Source organism: Mus caroli, unplaced genomic scaffold (genome assembly GCF_978045245.1).
Source record: "Mus caroli unplaced genomic scaffold, Mus_caroli_1 scaffold_14, whole genome shotgun sequence".
NCBI lineage: Eukaryota > Metazoa > Chordata > Mammalia > Rodentia > Muridae > Mus > Mus caroli.
Window position 1 is genome coordinate 32029830 of NW_028227269.1, and position 4402 is coordinate 32034231.

Here is a 4402-nt window from a genome sequence, read left to right on the forward strand (position 1 = left end):
TTATGGGAATGGTCGCGGGGGGGGGGGGGGGGAGGAGAAGAGGATGTGAGTGATGCAGGGGCCGAACAAACTCTCAAAATACGGCCTCTGAGAAGGATCCCCCTCCCTCCCTCATCGCCATCCCCACACCACCCTAACACTGGGTGCTGTGGAAACTCCCCGACCCGGATTGCTTGCAAGAGTACTCTAACTTGTTCCAGGTAAACGCAGTCCTCAGTGAAAATGGCCATTCGCCTTTTGCTCAGAACTAAACTCTGTTCTTGTCTCTCCCGCTAAGGGTGGGAGGGGGGGTTCTTCCTTCGGGTGCACTTTCCACACTGGCACCCCCAAGGTCTTGGGATTAGTGCTTTCAACAGTTGCCTGTGGGAAAAGGCTAGTATCTCTTAATGAGCTAAAGCAAACCTGTGCTGGTAAAACAATTTTAAGTAGTGGGTAGGAACAGCATTCTTTCAGGGTTTTTTTTTTTTTTTAATTAGATACTTTCTTTATTTACATTTCAAATATCCATTTTTACACTTTTTATTTACATTTCAAAGTTCCATTTCAAATTACATAGTAAATACATATCCCCTTTCCTAGTTTCCTCTCCAAAAATCCCCTATCCTCTATCCCCTCCCCCTCCCCCTGCTCCCCACCCACTCCTGGTTCCTGGCCCTGGCACTCCCCTATACTGGGGCATAGAACCTTCACAAGACCAAGGGCCTCCCCTTCCATTGATGGTCTACTAGGCCATCCTCTGCTACATATGCAGAAGTGAACGCTCACAGTCATCCATTGGATGGAGCACAGGGTCCCTAATGAAGGAGCTAGAGAAAGTACCCAAGGAGCTGAAGGGGTCTGCAGCCCTATAGGAGGACCAACAACATGAACTAACCAGTACCCCCCAGAGCTCCCTGGGACTAAACCACCAATCAAAGAAATTGCATGGTGGGACTGGAATCCCAGTCCATTTTTCAGTTTTAAGCCATCTAGAGACTATTGGGATGAGATAACTTCTGATGCTTTTGAGAATGCCTGCAGATGGAGGTTCTGGGAAGATACCTTCCTGGATCCTCTGTTATCCCACAGTTCTTTCTTCTGGGTGACCTAGAAGCACCTGATGCTGTGGCTTTATGAGATATGCGTTTAAGTGAGGTAAGGGACTGAGCTAGTGTACATAATTGTGAGTTCATTCACTCCAATGATAAATCCCAAAGAAGAAATGCTTGCTTTTGCTCCTCATGTGCACTTGCAAAACAAAATCATAGCAAGATTGCACAAGAGCAATGCCCTGTCACACTAGAGTAATAATAACATAGGAATAAAATGATATATGCTTATTCTAAAAAGACTAGTAATGTAAATGTAAAAACCTAAACAAACACGCACGATTTTCATCTTCTTCCTTCTGTTCTTTTATTTCCTATACAGTTAGAAATTCAATATATGTAACAAATTTGTAATACTTTTCGATATTGATTTTTCTCATTTTGCAATACTTTTGGATATTGGTTTTTCTCATTTACCATTGTGGAATGAGTACCTCCTTTAGTTTAAATACTAGATGGAATTTCCATTACTGTATCTTCCTGCCATCCTATGTATCACAACATAATCTCATTCCTTTACAGGTGGCTAGCTCAGGCATTTTCTTAAAAAAAAAAGATTATATTGCAAACAGGGCTCTTATAAATGTCTTCTCTGTTACAACCACCTGATGTTAGACTACAGTCCTTATTGGTGCAAATTTAGGAACACAAATGTGCAGAACTCCTATCTGGGTGCTGTCAGGTCACTTCCCATCTCAACCACACTGCAGGAGCCTGCACCTCCTGTCTCAGCACCTGCTATCAACACCAAACCAGAACATTTCCACCCCCCCCAAAGGATACTGTCATTCTTTTATTAGCACATTTATTTCTCTTTGATTCTCATGTGGGTTAAAAACACATCTAATGAAAGCTTACTACACATTTCTGAGATTGTTATTAAGACTAAAGTGTTTTTAAGCACATATATAAACCAAAGCACAAAGCCATACAAAACTATGAAATGTAATGAACCAATGGATTCATTTTACATTTGAGACACATACTGGCATCATTGGGAGCTATATGCCAGAAGCCAGTCTTAAAAGATGTCCCTGTTGCGATATGAATAGAATGGAAAATGGTCTTCCATATATTCTGTTTATGTAGGTCAGTAAGTCACAAGTACTTTAATATTATTCTACTTTAGCACATACTAATTTTTCATTGATAGCTTCTTGTCATTTTGTTCTAACGCATTACTTGTTTCTTAGTTAAGTATATTTGAAAAGTTATCTTCTGGGCATTCAAGAGTGAGTGACTAATGCTTGAAAGGCAAGAAATCTAGACAGAAATTAATTCACATTAAGAATGAAGTCTCATTGCATCATTGCATTGATAATAGAGAGGTGCCATGACTTTTGAACGTCCTATCTACCTCCAAAGAACAGTGAATTAGAAGCTCTATGACTGTTCTGTAAAAGTAGATTAAATTTAGCATTAATATGTGGCTAATAACATTGATGCTATATAATGGGATATAATGTACTAAAATAGTAGTAAATTTCTTTGGCTATATTTAACACAGTATTGCATACTTGGTTTATATATACGCAGTTAAGTGTTATTCATTCTCAAATCCTTAAAAATCTTCCCTCCTACTCCTTTTCCTGAGACTCGGTAAGATCTGCAATTAGCCTTCTTTCCCAATATTCTTATAACTATGTCTTTTTTACCAGAATTTTTTCTACCTCTGCCATAAGAATGTTAGAGTAAACAGAAAAAAGAATTATAAATAGCTAAGGCAAAACAGTAACAAAACCAGGGCTGTTAGCTTTTCTAATGCTCTAGAACCTTTATTAAAATGAACCGAGTCTTGAAAATGACTTTATATCACATTTCTAAAGTAATGTCCTTAGTTTTTCTTTATAATCTTTTCATTTCCAAGGCTAGTGTATGTTGTCTTTTAAGATACTTTTGTGACAACTCATTTTTAATATGTAAAAGGGTAATAGCTAGTTATTTTGCAACTCGTTATCAAACAGTACTGCTCATATGTTCTACTGAGTCAACTAATAGCCATGTTGATCTATCCAATTATTTATTCAGTTAATAAAATGTTGGCTTTTTACAGATCGTGTGGATGGGTTCAAAACTTTAGGGCCTGTAGAGTATCTCTTCCTTCAGGTCCTTCTGAAAAACTAAAGACCAACTTAAAAAGAAGTCTACAAGTGTGAGACTAGGGAGGGATTTCAGTGGTTAAGAGCACTGTCTGTGTTTGCAGAGAACCCAGTTTGATTTTTAATACCCATGTGGTGGTTCAACAACAGTAGGCCCTGTTTCAGGAGACATGACTCCCTCTTCTGGCTTCCATAGACAACACAATATACACATGATGCATTTGGGCCAGAGCATCCATATACATATATAATACAATAGATTATAATAAATAAATCTACAAGTCTTTAACAAATAAAAAGAAATACAGAGTTCAAAGTTTTATGTGTGGTTGGAAAAAAAGAGTTTTTAAATTCTAGGGGAAAAACAAATCTCTATGTGGTCTATGGGCCATTAACACCATTGGGTGTTACTGGGTATAGTCAGCCATCACTCTTAGTCATTTCTACTGTTCTGACACTTTCTGCTATATTCAACAATCACATGCTGCTCCTACCAGAATTTCCCATCAGAAGTCAATGGTACCAAGGAGTTTATAAATAGAAAGCTATTTTACATTATTACTAAAAGAATTCTCTCTACCATTACTTAACCAGTTACAGTTTTATAAGTACTTTGCTCTTTGTAGAGTTGTACATATCTCTAAAGGAAATGTCTTTTAAAGAATTTTCATGATCACTACAATAATGATGTAGTTTAAGTCACTGTAACAGTCAGAGACTCTGAGAAACGAAATGACTTAATCCTAACACCAAATCATCTTTAGAGATAAGACGAATTATCCATAGCCCAACATTAAAACCAAAGTGCTATTATGTTTAACACTCAAAATGTCTAAACATTGTGTGCTTACTTTTGTTTTCTCTAAGTTCATTCTGTATAGCCAATGTATTTTCGACAAAAAGTTTGTTAATATGTTACAGACACATAGTATGTCAATATTGCTTTATTTTTATTATCTGTATTAAAATTAATAAAATATTTCAGGACTGTTTAGATTTTAATAACTTCAACTAAAGGGCCTAATAGTGTCAATTCTAAATACTGCTATTATTAACTTTTAAAATCTTAACATTATTTGGTCATTTTAAGTTTAAATATCATTTTAGATGTTGCTTGGAGGTGATTTTTCTCATATATCCTCTACTGGCTAAAAATTGACTTTAGGTCTCAAACTCAGCTCTCTATAAATATCAGATTACTATAAATATTCAGAC